The sequence below is a fragment of the Aquarana catesbeiana genome, linkage group LG03 (genome assembly GCF_042186555.1).
Source record: "Aquarana catesbeiana isolate 2022-GZ linkage group LG03, ASM4218655v1, whole genome shotgun sequence".
Lineage (NCBI taxonomy): Eukaryota > Metazoa > Chordata > Amphibia > Anura > Ranidae > Aquarana > Aquarana catesbeiana.
Genome location: NC_133326.1, coordinates 35186979 through 35204285, shown reverse-complemented (window position 1 = coordinate 35204285; position 17307 = coordinate 35186979). Strand labels below are relative to the sequence as shown.

General features: G+C 46.6%; 1 protein-coding gene across 3 annotated transcripts in view; it reads left to right on the top strand.

The window, feature by feature from the left end:
- Nucleotides 1-1772: 1772 nt before the first annotated feature.
- The window catches only part of KLHL25 (kelch like family member 25), an 89674-nt gene continuing 74139 nt past the window's right edge, over nt 1773-17307 (top strand). For 2 of the 3 annotated variants that reach the window (XM_073618421.1, XM_073618422.1), the window contains exon 1: nt 1773-1925. The gene's annotated coding sequence lies outside the window, so the exon portion shown is untranslated. Of the gene's footprint in view, nt 1926-4775; nt 5307-17307 lie in introns of those variants that run through there. The other variant, XM_073618424.1, reaches the window with a different exon arrangement.

Below are 17307 nucleotides of genomic sequence, written 5' to 3'. Positions count from 1 at the left end.
TGGGTGTGGGCGGTGACCAGTGTCTTGTTAACGTCCGGCACCATCCTCGCCCGAGCTGTCATCTTGACTAAGGGAAGCATACTGCGTTTTGTGAATGGGCTGCAGTCTTCTGGGACCTGTGGAGTTTTCCAGATGGCTGCGGGGGGAAGGAAGGGGGGTCCAATGTCCGCAGTGAACTGAGCCGGGAGTGGGAGTGGGTACCTGTCAAAAAAAGGTATCTGCTCCCCTTTCCACTCCAAAAGGTGCCATATGTGGGGGGGGAGGCTGGCAGACAAGTGGAACTTCCCATTTTGGGTGGAACTCCACTTTAACCCCTTCCCATTAGCAGTAGTGGAAGCTGGTGCTCCATTTTCTGGGGGGGGGGGGGTGACTCCCCCCTCAGTAGGTACTTACCCCAACCAGGTCGTGGGCGGCTTTCCTGCCTTCTCCTCCTGGCCAATCCAGTTAAGACCTGCTTCCTGTCCTGATTGGCCCAGGAGGAGAAGCAGGAAGGCGATAGCGAATGTTGATTCGCTAATGTCACAAGTTGGTGGGCTCTGCGCCCTGAGCCCAATTTTTTTTTTTAAGCCGATTAGAGCCTCAGGTTCTAATCATGTGCTTCAAAAAAAAAAAAAAGCTCATAGAAATCAATGCATCCGGTGTCCCGCATGGAGATTAGGGGGGCAGCACCCCTGTGCCCCTTATGGACCGGCTGCCACTGCCCATTAGTACAGTGACAGTGTATAGTATTATCACTGATCACTGTATTAGGCTGGATTCACACCTAGGCATTTTTAGTGCTTTTTGCATTTTGCAGATTTGCACTACAGAACGTGTTCCATAGGAAACCATGGTAAATGGACTGTTGTGCAAATCTGCAAAATGCCAAACGCATTAAAAATGCCTAGGTGTGAATCCAGCCTTAGTGTCACTGGTGATGTCAGTGGCAGTTAGTCAGTCCCCCCCCCCCCCCCTCCCAGCATCAGTTAGTGTCAGATTGCTCGACGCAATACAGTCCCATTATAAGTCACCGATCATCACCATTAGTAGTATAAAATAATCCAGTATATATCCCATAGTTTGAAGACACTTTAACTTTCACACAAACCAATCAATATATACTTATTGGGATTTTTTTTTATCAAAGACATGTAGCAGAATACATTTTAGTGAAAATTTATGAAGATTGATTTTTTTTATATTATTTATTAGGTATGTTTTATAGCAGAAAGTACAAAAAATAAGAAAGCTCTGCGTAAAAAAAAAAAAAAGATACAAATTTAATTTGCGTAGTTTTGCACGCAAATACCAGTTAAAGTAGCGCAGTGCTGAATAGCAAAAAATGGCCTGGTCATGCGGGGGGGTAAAATCAACTAATCTTCAGGCCTAAAATTTATTTTTAACATTTGTGCAAAAATCTGATTTTTTTTTTTTTTTTTTTGTGGCAGGAAACTGGTTAATGATCTGTGACTTCTCCCTCTATCTCTATTCTAATATGATGGAGATCTCCCCTATAGATATCATGTATCTCTATCATTGTAACAATGTTTCTCTGTCATACAAAGTGACCAATCAGAGCGCTCCTCACCTCCGGAGAGAACAAACTTCCAGCTGAGTTGGGATGACACATTTCCCAGAATCCTCCGCTCCTCCCCCCTCCCCTGTGTTGTGTCCTGAGACCGAGCAGAGCCCCGCCACCTCCCATGGTGAGCCTCGGCCTCTCCCACTCCGACCCGCCCACCGACTCTCATTGGATATCCCGGCGGGCGCCCCGCCCCTCTCCCCTTCTTGCTGCTCGGTCATTGGCTGCCTGGCGGTGCCAGTCTTCTGAGCCCGCTGTGGGAACTAGTTTGTTTTGTGGTCCGCTCTCATTGTGGGTGATGAGCCCGGAGGAGGAGGAGGACGGGGAGCCCGCTGAGGGGAGGAGGACCGGAGCTGTGGGTGAGGTGAGCGGGGAATATGGAGGTCAGGTGGGGTGACAATACAAGGGGGTGTCCCCATACCTGTGTGTGCGGAGAGGAGGAGGAGGAGGAGGAGGGGCTCTTCTATGGACAGTGATAGGATTATAGGGGGAGATCCCAGGGACTTCCCTATAATAACCAATCATCATATTGTCACTTTTATTCTTTATTATCTCAGCGCTGCTGATCTCCTGCAGACTATTTGCAGCAACTTCCTGTCTGTAGACACCCCAGTGATGACTGCAATGGTCTGTCTTCTGATAGTGACATCAGAGCCCCCCCCCTCTACATTAGAGGTCCCCATCAGAGCCCCCCCCCTCTACATTAGAGGTCCCCATCAGAGCCCCCCCCCTCTACATTAGAGGTCCCCATCAGAGCCCCCCCTCCCTTTACATTAGAGGTCCCCATTAGAGGTCCCCATCAGAGCCCCCCCCTCTACTTTAGAGGTCCCCATCAGAGCCCCCCCCCCCTCTACATTAGAGGTCCCCATCAGAGCCCCCCCTCTACATTAGAGGTCCCCATCAGAGCCCCCCCTCCCTTTACATTAGAGGTCCCCATCAGAGCCCCCCCCTCTACATTAGAGGTCCCCATCAGAGCCCCCCCCCTCTACATTAGAGGTCCCCATCAGAGCCCCCCCCCTCTACATTAGAGGTCCCCATCAGAGCCCCCCCCTCTACATTAGAGGTCCCCATCAGAGCCCCCCCCCCCTCTACATTAGAGGTCCCCATCAGAGCCCCCCCTCCCTTTACATTAGAGGTCCCCATCAGAGCCCCCCCCTCTACATTAGAGGTCCCCATCAGAGCCCCCCCCCCTCTACATTAGAGGTCCCCATCAGAGCCCCCCCCCCTTTACATTAGAGGTTCCCATCAGAGCCCCCCCCCCTCTACATTAGAGGTCCCCATCAGAGCCCCCCCCTCTACATTAGAGGTCCCCATCAGAGCCCCCCCCTCTACATTAGAGGTCCCCATCAGAGCCCCCCCCTCTACATTAGAGGTCCCCATCAGAGCCCCCCCTCCCTTTACATTAGAGGTCCCCATCAGAGCCCCCCCCCTCCCTTTACATTAGAGGTCCCCATCAGAGCCCCCCCCCTTTACATTAGAGGTCCCCATCAGAGCCCCCCCCCTTTACATTAGAGGTCCCCATCAGAGCCCCCCCCCTCCCTTTACATTAGAGGTCCCCATCAGAGCCCCCTCCCCCCCTTTACATTAGAGGTCCCCATCAGAGCCCCCCCCCCTTTACATTAGAGGTCCCCATCAGAGCCCCCCCCCTTTACATTAGAGGTCCCCATCAGAGCCCCCCCCCCTTTACATTAGAGGTCCCCATCAGAGCCCCCCCCCTTTACATTAGAGGTCCCCATCAGAGCCCCCCCCCTCCCTTTACATTAGAGGTCCCCATCAGAGCCCCCCCCTCTACATTAGAGGTCCCCATCAGAGCCCCCCCCCTCTACATTAGAGGTCCCCATCAGAGCCCCCCCCCTCCCTTTACATTAGAGGTCCCCATCAGAGCCCCCCCCTCCCTTTACATTAGAGGTCCCCATCAGAGCCCCCCCCTCCCTTTACATTAGAGGTCCCCATCAGAGCCCCCCCCTCCCTTTACATTAGAGGTCCCCATCAGAGCCCCCCCCTCCCTTTACATTAGAGGTCCCCATCAGAGCCCCCCCCTCCCTTTACATTAGAGGTCCCCATCAGAGCCCCCCCCCCTCTACATTAGAGGTCCCCATCAGAGCCCCCCCCCTCCCTTTACATTAGAGGTCCCCATCAGAGCCCCCCCCCTCTACATTAGAGGTCCCCATCAGAGCCCCCCCCTTTACATTAGAGGTCCCCATCAGAGCCCCCCCCTTTACATTAGAGGTCCCCATCAGAGCCCCCCCCTTTACATTAGAGGTCCCCATCAGAGCCCCCCCCCTCCCTTTACATTAGAGGTCCCCATCAGAGCCCCCCCCTCCCTTTACATTAGAGGTCCCCATCGGAGCCCCCCCCTCCCTTTACATTAGAGGTCCCCATCAGAGCCCCCCCCCCCTCTACATTAGAGGTCCCCATCAGAGCCCCCCCTCTACATTAGAGGTCCCCATCAGAGCCCCCCCTCTACATTAGAGGTCCCCATCAGAGCCCCCCCCTCCCTTTACATTAGAGGTCCCCATCGGAGCCCCCCCCTCCCTTTACATTAGAGGTCCCCATCGGAGCCCCCCCCCCTCTACATTAGAGGTCCCCATCAGAGCCCCCCCTCTACATTAGAGGTCCCCATCAGAGCCCCCCCCTCTACATTAGAGGTCCCCATCAGAGCCCCCCCCCTCTACATTAGAGGTCCCCATCAGAGCCCCCCCCTCTACATTAGAGGTCCCCATCAGAGCCCCCCCCCTCTACATTAGAGGTCCCCATCAGAGCCCCCCCCCTCTACATTAGAGGTCCCCATAAGAGCCCCCCCCCCTCTACATTAGAGGTCCCCATCAGAGCCCCCCCCCCTTTACATTAGAGGTCCCCATCAGAGCCCCCCCCCCTTTACATTAGAGGTCCCCATCAGAGCCCCCCCCCCTTTACATTAGAGGTCCCCATCAGAGCCCCCCCTTTACATTATAGGGCCCCATCAGAGCCCCCCCCTCCCTTTACATTAGAGGTCCCCATCAGAGCCCCCCCCCTCCCTTTACATTAGAGGTCCCCATCAGAGCCCCCCCCTTTACATTAGAGGTCCCCATCAGAGCCCCCCCCTTTACATTAGAGGTCCCCATCAGAGCCCCCCCCTTTACATTAGAGGTCCCCATCAGAGCCCCCCCCTCTACATCAGAGGCCCCCCCCTTTACATTTGTGATGCTTTTCTGTGAAGTGTGGAGCGATCGTCTTCACTAAAAATCACTGATTGCTGCCGATAATGATTTGTAGCAGCCGGTAATCTCTGCAAATTAAATAAATCTGCCGGGGTGCCATCATCAGCCTACCGGCGGCCATACACACTGTGATTTCATTATTCTATCCTTGTGTGAGCCAATCAAAAGATCGGATCGGAAAACAATCCTAAAGCGATAACTTCCCTTCCTATCGGTCTAGATCAGATTCCATCAAACGGAGTCCACTGGCCAGAGTGGAAATGTATTGATCGGTTTGCATCGATCAGCAGGTACTTTGGTGATGCGTCTGATCAGTAAATCAATTTATAAGATTACAATGATGAAGTAGAGAAGTGATTGATCACTTACAATCGTATCTATCATATAAAACCCACTTCCCTGTGTGTGTGTCTCGTATATAGATTGAAAGGGCTCAACTAAAGATTGATTGTTCCTGTCGGGGGGAGGGGGGAATCGATCGGAAAATAAATCATTTATTGAAGCGTGTATGGCCACCATTACAGCCTGCAGGAGCAGACGATCGGGTAAGTCCTCCAGACATAGGTGATCGTTTAAACCTTGCAGGACTGAGACATCCCCACTACAAGGGAGGAGTTCTACTTTCCAGCTTTAATGGTTCCCTATCTGAATGGGCCCTACAATGGAGTATACACGTGGGATCGGGACCTTAGATTGTAAGCTTCTTGGGAGACTGATGTGATATACAATATGTCAGTATGGCAGTATACACTCACCGGACACTTTATTAGGTACACCTTACTAGTACCGGGTTGGACTCCCTTTTGCCTTCAAAACTGCCTTCATTCTTCATGGAATAGATTCAACAAGGTGTTGGAAACATTCCTCAGAGATTTTGGTCCATATTTACATGATAGAATCATGAAGTTGCTGCAGATTTGTTGGTTGCACATGCATGATGCCACCACATCCCAATGGTGCTCTATTGGGTGAGATCTGGTGATTGTATTGGGTGAGATCTGGTGATTGTATTGGATGAGATCTGGTGATTGTATTGGATGAGATCTGGTGATTGTATTGGATGAGATCTGGTGAGTGTATTGGATGAGATCTGGTGAGTGTATTGGATGAGATCTGGTGAGTGTATTGGATGAGATCTGGTGAGTGTATTGGATGAGATCTGGTGAGTGTATTGGATGAGATCTGGTGAGTGTATTGGATGAGATCTGGTGAGTGTATTGGATGAGATCTGGTGAGTGTATTGGATGAGATCTGGTGAGTGTATTGGATGAGATCTGGTGAGTGTATTGGATGAGATCTGGTGAGTGTGGAGTCCATTGGAGTACAGAGACCTCATTGTCCAGTGGTGAGATGATTGGAGCTTTGTGACATGGTGCATTATCCTGCTGGAAGGAGCCATCAGAAGATGGGGACACTGTAGTCATAAAGGGATGGACATGGTCAGCAACAATACTCAGGTAGGTCGTAGTGTTTAATCAATGCTCAGTTATTACTAAGGGGCCCAAAGTGTGCAAAGAAAATATCCCCCACACCATTACACCATCACCACCAGCCTGAACCGGTGATACAAGGCAGGATGGATCCATGCGCTTTCATGTTGTTTACGTCAAATTCTGACACTTCCATCTGAATGTTGCAGCTGAAACTGAGACTCCTCAGACCAGGCAACGTTTTTCCAATCTTCTGTTGTCCAATTTTAGTGATCCTGTGAGAATTGTAGCCTCAGTTTCCTGTTCTTAGCTGGCACCCAGTGTGGTCTTCTGCTGCTGTAGCCCATCTGCTTCAGTGTGTTGTGCATTCAGAGACGGTATTCTGCATACCTTGGTTGTAATGAGTGGTTATTTGAGTTATTGTTGCCTTTCTATAATCTGGAACCAGTCTGCCCATTCTCCTCTGACATCAAAAAGGCATTTTCCTCCACACAACTGCCGCTCACTGGATATTTTCATTTTTTCAGACCATTATCTGAAAACCCTAGAAATGGTTGTGCGTGAAAATCCCAGTAGATCAGCAGTTTTTGAACTACTCAGACCAGCCCGTCTGGCACCAACAACCATGTCACGTTCAAAGTCCCTTAAATCCCCAGTCTGATGCTCAGTTTGAACTTCAGAAAGTCGTCTTCACCATGTCTAGATGCCTAAATGCCTGGAGTTTCTGCCATATGATTAGCTACTTAGCAGTTCATGTTACCAAACAATTAAACAGGTGTACCTAATAAAGTGGCCGGTGAGTGTACACCTTAAAGCAAGGACCGGCCTCAAGCAAGATGACCCTCCTGCAAACCGAGGGGGGGAGGGGCTTGGGTGAATGTTTCGGGGGTTTGCAGCCTGTTAGCTTAACTGCCACCCACATCTTTATTTGTGTTTTGTATTTATTATGAGAAATTAGTGAAGCCAAAAATGTATTTTTTAAATCTTTTATTTTGTTTTGTTCGATTTACATGAGCTCAATTCAATATATTATTAACCACTTCGTGCCCGCGCTATAGCCGAAAGACAGCTGCAGCGCGGACGCTAATTGCCAGGAGGCTGTCTGTGGACGTCCTCCTGTTTACTTCCGCGATGTGCTCTCCCGCGGGCGCGCATCAGGGAAGTTCCGTGCTGGCCGTGTCCCTTGGATACAGCCAGTCACAGATCGCTGTAAACGGCCAATCATAGCCGCCGTTTTCAGCGCGATCGGCGGTGCCAATGAGAGATGATCTCATATGTAAACATATGAGATCATCTCTCATCGCCGGCTCTCCCTCCTCACACAGAGAGAGCATGTGAGGAGGGAGAGCGAACCGCTGCAGCGTGAGTAAAAAAAAAAAAAAGTGACCCCCACTGCCATCAGTGTCACGTATCAGTAGCATCTGTCATACGTGTCGTCAGTGACACATATTGGTGCCATCTGTCATCAGTGCCAGTGGGTGGCAAAAATATGAATGCAATCTATACACTGGGGGGAGAACCTCTGGGGGAATCTAGGATGGAAAAGGACCTGGGGGTCTCAGTAGATGATAGGCTCAGCAATGGCATGCAATGCCAAGCTGCTGCTAACAAAGCAAACAGAATATTTGCATGCATTAAAAGGGGGATCAACTGCAGAGATAAAACGATAATTCTCCCGCTCTACAAGACTCTGGTCCGGCCGCACCTGGAGTATGCTGTCCAGTTCTGGGCACCAGTCCTCAGGAGGGATGTACTGGAAATGGAGCGAGTACAAAGAAGGGCAACAAAGCTAATAAAGGGTCTGGAGGATCTTAGTTATGAGGAAAGGTTGCGAGCACTGAACTTATTCTCTCTGGAGAAGAGACGCTTGAGAGGGGATATGATTTCAATTTACAAATACCGTACTGGTGACCCCACAATAGGGATAAAACTTTTTCGCAGAAGAGAGTTTAATAAGACTCGTGGCCACTCATTACAATTAGAAGAAAAGAGGTTTAACCTTAAACTACGTAGAGGGTTCTTTACTGTAAGAGCGGCAAGGATGTGGAATTCCCTTCCACAGGCGGTGGTCTCAGCGGGGAGCATTGATAGCTTCAAGAAACTATTAGATAATCACCTGAATGACCGCAATATACAGGGATATACAATGTAATACTGACATATAATCACACACATAGGTTGGACTTGATGGACTTGTGTCTTTTTTCAACCTCACCTACTATGTAACTATGTAACTATGTATCGGTGCCACATCAGTGTCACGTATCAGTGTCACGTGTCATTGTCCTGGTGCTCCGGGGCCTTCAAAAGTGTCAAAGTCAATGTGTAATTTATGCTCCTCGAACACGTGACGGTGCTCCCTGCATGTTGGGCCTCTCTATGTGGCCAGGCTGTGAAAAAGTCCCACACGTGGTATTGTAATACTCAGGAGGAGGAGCAGAATGTATTTTGGGGTGTTATTTGTGGTATACACATGCCATGTGAGAGAAATAACCTATTACAATGACAATTTTGTGTGTGTGTGTGTGGGGGGGGAAATCTTCATTTTGCAAAGAATTGTGGGGAAAAAATGACAACATCAAAAACCTCCCCATGCATCTTACTAAATACCTTGGAATGTCTACTTTCAAAAAAGGGGTCATTTGGGTGGTATTTGTACTGTCCTGACTTGTTCGGGTCACAAGAAATGAGAGAGGCCACCAGTACATCAGGTGTGATCAATTTTTTTATGATTTGCACCACAGATTGTGGACTCTATAACTTTCACACAGACCAAATAATATCCACTAATTTGGGTTATTTTTATGTAGCAGTATAAATTGTGGCCAAAATTTATGAAAAAAAATTAATAATTTGCAAAATTTTATCACAGAAACTAAGAAAAATTTGGTTTTTTTTTGTGTTTTTTTTTTTTTTTTTCTTCAAAATTTTCAGTCTTTTTTCATTTATAGCGCAAAAAATAAAAAACCCAGAGGTGATCAAATACCACCAAAAGAAAGCTCTATTTGTATGGAAAAAAAGGACAAAAAATTCATTTGGGTACAGTATTACATGACTGAGTAATTGTCATTCAAATTGTGAGAGCACTGAAAGCTGAAAATTTGGTCTGGGCAGGAGGGCATGTGGTTAATAATATTAAATAGGACTCATGTAATCAGCCCAACAGATAGAAATAAAGGTTAGATTTTTTTTTTTTTTTTTTTCCTATAATATAGTGAGCTCATGTTGTCAGCCAATCAGATACAACAGTGAAATTGCTGGTAGATGTGGAGTGGGCGCCCTCTGGTGGTGGAAGGGTGTCAGTGTACTAGACCCACCTGTATGTGCCGGCCCCCGCCGCCAACAAAGAGGCAGAGCCCAGGTGGCAAAGCAAGTGGCCACCAATGGAGATTGAGCTTCGTTCGCCAAACACCCACCCCTTGCCACGCCACACAGGGGTTGGGGACCTTTGCTTTAAAGTACATCTTTATTTTACAATGGTCTTCAGACACCCCCCCCCTTTAGTGCTGCCAACCTGGTGTTATACTTGCCTTCATCCAAAGATATTCTGTTTGTGGCCCCATTCTGAGCCACACAGCCTCTCTGCTGAACACTCACACACTATACAGATACTCCTCGTTTAATGACCACTCAGACTTATCACCAGCTCTCCCCACCTGAATGATGCCATATACATCCTTGTATTGTACAGTATAGAATTTTCATTTGTGTTCTGTACTTCTGCAAATTAAAACAACGTTATTGAGCTGGAGTTTTGAGTTTTTAGACTTCTTTTTTTTTTTTTTTTTTTTTTCACAATACATTACAGTTGTTAAGAATGCTTAAAATATCAATCTACTTGTGGCTCCTCGTTTAACAACCAATTAGTTTAACGACCTGGTTATTGGAACGGAGCCTGGTCGTAAAGTGAGGAGTACTCGCTGCACATGTGTGTAGACCTAGGTTCATACTTGTGTGGGTTGGGAATGTTCACATAATCGCTGCTCTTCAGCAGACCTGAAGGGGTGCCATTCATTCTTGGCGATTGTAAACGATCACCTTTTTAAAACAACCTATTCAGTTTAAAATAGAAATGAAAGGCAAAGATTTTTTTGTATAGATATAACACAAACATTAATAATACCCTTTTCCCCCTTTTTTTTTTTTTTTTTTAATTTTTTATTTATTTATTTTTTTTATCACATTTCCTCTGTTCTCAGCTTCATAAGAGCTGGGGGGAGGAGAAGCAGCAGCCCACTGAGATTCCCAGTATAGATATTGATCCTTTTTTTTTTTTGTTTTTTTTTTTTTTTTCAAAATTTTCAGTCTTCTTTCATTTATAGCGCAAAAAATAAAAAACCCAGAGGTGATCAAATACCACCAAAAGAAAGCTCTATTTGTATGGAAAAAAAGGACAAAAAATTCATTTGGGTACAGTATTACATGACTGAGTAATTGTCATTCAAATTGTGAGAGCACTGAAAGCTGAAAATTTGGTCTGGGCAGGAGGGCATGTGGTTAATAATATTAAATAGGACTCATGTAATCAGCCCAACAGATAGACATAAAGGTTAGATTTTTTTTTTTTTTTTTTCCTATAATATAGTGAGCTCATGTTGTCAGCCAATCAGATACAACAGTGAAATTGCTGGTAGATGTGGAGTGGGCGCCCTCTGGTGGTGGAAGGGTGTCAGTGTACTAGACCCACCTGTATGTGCCGGCCCCCGCCGCCAACAAAGAGGCAGAGCCCAGGTGGCAAAGCAAGTGGCCACCAATGGAGATTGAGCTTCGTTCGCCAAACACCCACCCCTTGGCTCCCACGGCTGTTAAACAAAGTTAGTCAGCCAATCAGGGGAGAGAGGGACGGGGCCAGGTTGGGGCTTCGTGTCTGAATGGATACACGGAGCTCTGACTCGGTTTTGGTGCCCCCCTGTAGCAAGCTGCTGGCTGAGGGGCACTCAAAGGAGGGAGGGGCCAGGAGCAGCAAAAAGGGACCCGAGAAGAGGAGGATCAGGGCTGCTCTGTGCAAAACCAACTTCATACAGGAGGTAAGTAGAACATGTTTGTTACTTAACCACCACCCCCCCCCCCCCCCTTTTGCCCAAGGCAATTTTCAGCTTTCAGCACTGTCACTTTTTAAATGACAATTGCGCGGTCATGCTACACTGTACCCAAAATGTATAATTTTGTTCCCACAAATAGAGCTTTCTTTTGGTGGTATTTGATCACCTCTGCGTTTATTTGTGTAGAAAAAAAAAAAAAAAAAGACCAAAAATTTTGAAAAGGTTTTTTCTATGTTTCTGTTATAAAAGTTTGCAAATAAGTAAGTTTTTTTTCTCCTTCACTGATGGGCACTAGCAGGCACTGATTGGCTTATCCCTGGTGGTCCAGGGTGGCATACCTGGTGGGTGTCCTTTTTGGGGATCCATGGTGGTCATGGTGGCATCCCTGGAGGTCCTGGGTGGGCATCTGCAGGGGGGGCTGCGCTGATAAAAAAAAATCAGCAGACCCCACCCACCCCCGTCAGGAGAGCAGCCGATCGGCTCTAATCTACTCGCGCCTGTCAGGTACGAGTGAGGAAAATCCGATAAGTGGCTATTCCTGTTTACACTGTGATTGGACACGGCTGATCACGTGATAAAGAGCCTCCGTCAGAGGCTCTTTACCGAGATCAGTGTTGCGGTGTGTCAGACTGAAGCTCGACAGCGATCGCTTCGTACCCCCTAGGGTGCACAGTCGCTGCTTATCCTGCTGAATGTCATATGAAGCCCAGTCAGGATAACTGAACCACTTCCCGACTGTCCTTTTGCTATAGGCCGGATGGGAAGTGGTTAAAAAAAAAAAAAAATCGAGCCTTTACAATTGCTTGAAGTGTTGGGGTAACAAATGCTTAAAGTGGTTGTAAAGGTTCAGTTTAAAAAAAAAAAAAAAAAAAAAAAAAAAAAAAGGGAAATATAACAAACATGTCATACTTACCTCTGCTGTGCAGTGGTTTTGCAGAGAGCGGCCCGATCCTCTTCTTCTGGGGTCCCTCGGCGGCTCTCCTCGAGTGCCCCGTTGGTTTACAACCCCTTTTTTAAGGCTGCTTTCACACTGAGGTGGTTTTCAGGCGTTTTAGCGCTAGAAATAGCCTCTAACTAATGCCTGAAAACCGCCTCCCCACTCGTTTCAGTGCGTCTTTTCACACTGGGGCGGTGCGCTTGTTCTGAACAGTCCCGCAAGCAGCATCTTTGTGACTGTTTGGGAGCGGTGTATACATCGCTCCTCCACTGCCCATTGAAATGAATGGTCGGCGCTGCCAAAGCGCTTCGGCAGTGCCCGTGCAACACGGACGCTTTTAACCCCAACTTCGGCCTTCGGGGGTTAAAAGCGATAGAAGCCGAAAAATGCTGCTAAAACAATATTAGCGGCGCTTTACCGCTAACGCAGAGCAACTAGTGTGAAAGTAGCCTTAAGCCTCGTACACGCGGTACGATTGTTGGCCAACCCAGCGTCTGATTTTTGTCAAAAGGGTGTGTGCCAGGATCTTGTCTTGCATACTAACGATACACAATTGTCGTGCCACAAACACGAACGTAGTGACGTACTACGAGCAGTTTCAGCTCTTGAGCGCCACCCTTTGGGCACCTTCTGCTAATTTCATGTTTGAGCATTGATTCCAATCATGCGTGTTTGTACTTTCGACTTTTGTGTGACGGATTTGTGTGCTGACCATACGAAAATCAGACATGGAGCCGTTGTCCACCGAAAATTTACTAGCCTGCTATCCAACATTTGGCCGAAAATTGGACAACAATTGTCAAAAGGAGCGTACTAACGGTCAGATTTTAGTATAACAGTCTGTCAACAGACAATCCCCTGCCGACAATTGTACCGTGTGTACGAGGCTTAAATGATACCCCAACACAAATCAACTCGCAAGGTGCTGCAGCACCATGTGATTCTGTGCGGTGGGATTTTCAGAAAGGGTCCAGGACTTTTTCCCTTTGTGTTCTGTGAGTAGGGCAGCTCATTGAAATGAATGGAGCCTTCACCAGTGTGAACCTGATCTAAATGGACACAAGTCCGCTACATCCAGCTGCCCACAGACCTGATATTCTCCTGCTGCAGAAAACTGAACAATCACAATAGTGATCTCCTCTCCATTCTGCTCCGATTCACCGGGGAGTCTCTTCACCGATCCCCTGCTGATAGGACCAGACGGCGCCTGGCCATTGGCATTTGATCAATAATTACCTTTGATTAATAACCGGTTCATTACTGATGCTCTTATTACCAAAAGTCAGATACAAGGATTGGAAGTTTTAATCTATTTTTCATACAAGCATCTGTGTCAGCGTGTGGATATGATATCAGCAAACATCCCGGAAAGCGTAGGTTGTAATTGTATCCTCCTATATTGGATTCTCAATGTTGTGTCTGGATTGTGTGTGCGCAGTGTGGACGAAGGACGGATAGATAGATGGATATATTGGAAGAATAAAAAATTGCTAATCAATACCGGACACTTTTACCCGCTTTCTGCCCAGACCAATCTTCAGCTTTCAGCGCTGTCAACTTTGAATGACAACTGCGCGGTCATACAACACTGTACCCATATGAAAATTTTATCACAAATGGAGCTTTCTTTTGGTAAAATGTAATCACTGCTGGGTTTTTTCTTTTTTGCTGAATAAATTTAAAAAGACAGCGTTAAAAAAAAAAAAGCATTTTTCTTAGTTTCTGTTACAACTCTTTGCAAATACAGTGCCTTTAAAGTATTCATACCCCTTGAAATTTTGTCATGTTACAGCCAAAAATGTAAATGTATTTTATTGGGATTTTATGTGATGGACCAACACAAAGTGCCACATAATTGTGAAGTGAAAGGAAAATGATAAATGTCTTTCAAAATTTTTTACAAATAAATATGTGGAAAGTGCGGCGTACATTTGTATTCAGCCCCCCCCCAGTCAATACTTTCTCTGCAATTACAGCTGCAAGTCTTTTTGGGGATGTCTCTACCAGCTTTGCACGTCTAGAGTGAAATTTTTGTCCATTCCTCTGCAAAAAAGCTCAAGCTCTGTCAGAATGGATGGAGAGCGTCTGTGAACATCATCAATTTTCAAGTCGTGCCACAGATTCTCAATTGGACTTAGGTCTAGAATAGACTGGGCCATTCTAACTCATGAATATGCTTTCATCTAAACCAGGGATCTCCAAACTACGGCCCTCCAGACGATGCAGAACTACACATCCCATGAGGCATTGTAAAACTCTGATATTCCATGACTTTGACTAGGCATGATGGGAATTGTAGTCCCTGAACAACTAAAGGGCCATTCCATTGTAGCTCTGGCTGTATGTGTAGCCTCCCTGGCGGTTTTCCCGAGTGTGGCTCGGGGTTAAAATTCAGCACCATTAGCGGTAACCCCGAGCCACACTCGGGATCGCATTGCAGGATCCTGGAGCGGTACACTTACCTTGTCCCCCCGCGGTGTCTGCGGGCTCCGTCCTCCTCCCGAAGCCTCTCCGTGCCAGGCTCCGTTCCCTGCGAGCGTCGCGACGCACGGGGGTGGAGCCTGGCGGAAAATTGAAAAAAATGTAAATCATAACACATACAGTACTGTAATATTACAGTACTGTATGAAATCATTTCACATCCCTTTGCTTTGGCCCATGCCCTGCATGCAGTTTTTTATTGCATATACTGTTCTTTCTGTCTGGAAACTGGAGATTGTCCATAGCAACCAAAAAGTGTCCCTTTACGTCAAAAGTGGCTTTAGACCAGCTAGAAAACAGCGATAATAAATTAGAACACTTGCAGAATTGAGCGATAGTGAATCGTGGGGAAATTATTATTATTATTATTATTATTATTATATATTTTTTTTTAATAATTAATTTTTTTTATTTATTAAAATAACTTTATCATACCCGGGATATCTACTAGACTCTTGTTTGGACAGATTTAAGTGTGTTATTGTTAAGAATTACAGACCTACAATATAAAACGCCAAATTTCCATACAAAATAATTGTACCGCTTTTAGCACCTAAAATCCGAAATAATCATACCGCCAGGGAGGTTAAGGTTGTTGTCCTGCTGGAAGGTGAACCTCCACCCCAGTCTCAAGTCTTTTGCAGAATTTAACAGGTTTTCTTCTAAGATTTCCCTGTATTTGGCTCCATCCATCTTCCCATCAACTCTGATCAACTTCCCTGTTCCTGCTGAAGAAAACATCCCCCCACAACTTGATGCTGCCACCACCATGTTTAACGGAGCGGACTTTTCGACAGCAAAGGTCCAACGGAACGAATCCGCCGCACAATTCGATCGTGTGTGGGCTTCCTCTGACCTTTCGAAAAATCAGACGGACTTTAGAAATAGAACATGTTTCAAATCTTTCCAACGGACTCGAGTCCGGTCGAAAAATCCGTTTGTCTGTATGCTAGTCTGACGGACGAACGACGACGCTAGGGCAGCTATTGGCTATGAATTTCCTTATTCTAGTCCGGTCGTACGTCATCACGTTCGAATCAGTCGGACTTTGTTGTGATCGTGTGTTGGCAAGTCCGTTGCGTCGGAACTCCGTCAAAAAGTCCTTCGGTGTTCAGTCCATCGAAAGTCCGCTCGTATTTACACGGAATTAGATTTCCACCACACATCATTTTTTCTTTTTAGGCCAAAGAGTTCAATTTTGGTCTCATCTGACCAGAGCACCTTCTTCCACATGTTTGCTGTGCCCACTTGGCTTCTCGCAAACTGCAAACAGACATCTTTTATGGCTTTCTTCTTGCCATCCTTCCATAAAGGTCAGATTTGTGGGGTGCAAGACTAATGCCCTGTACACACGATCGGACATTCCGACAACAAAATCCATGGATTTTTTTTCTGACGGATGTTGGCTCAAACTTGTCTTGCATACACACGGTCACACAAAGTTGTCGGAAAATCCGATCGTTCTGAACGCGGTGATGTAAAACACGGTGTGGAATCCAAGAAGAGGCTGGATCGGGACTGCTCTGTGCAAAACCATTGCACAGAGCAGGTAAGTATAACATGTTTGATATTAAAAAAATAGATCGTAAAGGCGCAATTTTATTTAAGTGTGGCCCTACCATTATTGTTCCCTCCAGCCAAATTGCCATTTGTGTACATATGCACCCTCAATGAGGGAGAGGTGTGTGTGTGTGTGTGTGTGTGTGTGTGTGTGTGTGTGTGTGTCTTGTTATTTTTCTTTTACACTAGAAAGTTGGCTCTTCAAATTTACACATATTCCCAGAAGGGGGTGAGGCTAGGTTCACATATAATGTAGGTTGCAGTTGATGCGTTTTTCCGGTGTGTTTTTGATGTGTTTTTTTTTAATAGGAAAGTATACCAGTTCTGTTCATGTAGTGCGACTTTGATGCTACTTGAGTGCCAAAGTCACATCAAGGTAGCGCAGAAACCTTTGTATCCTAAGTTGTATGCTAGTGTTGGGTTGAAGGGCTAGGATTGGGGGTTGAAGGGCTAGGATTGGGGTTGAGGGCTAGGTTTGAAGGGCTAGGATTGGGGTTGAGGGCTAGGATTGGGGTTGAGGGCTAGGTTTGAGGGCACTAGCTCAAAAATCACAAATGTGAACTAGATCCATAGGAAATCATGTTAAATGGATTGTAGTAAATTCTTGTAAAACACACTAAAAAGCACATGGGTGGCATCAAGGTAGCGCATGAACCTTTTGTATCCTAAGTCGCAGGCTAGGGTTGGGGCTGAGGGCTAGGTTTGTGGGCACTGGCTCAAGAATCACAGATGTTGACTAGATCCATAGGAAACCCATGTCAAATGGATTGTGGCACATTCCTGAAAAACACATGGGTGTGGACCAAGGGTAAAATTCTAGGTGTTCGATTAGAATGTAGCGATGGGGACCTGCACCCTCTGAACATACCTGACGACGTAGGAGGACAATCTCTCTCTCTAAATTCTTTGGATTTTTTTAAGCCTGTTGTTTTTTAAACAGTGCTCCAATAAATGACCATATATGGGGACAGTGCATGGAACATCGTACAAGAAGAGCTGGACTGCAAATACAAAATGTGGGCGTATAATCGGTATACTCGGATACAAAAACAGAAAACTTCTTTCTGGATTCCGCTGTACACAGCCAGGGAAACAA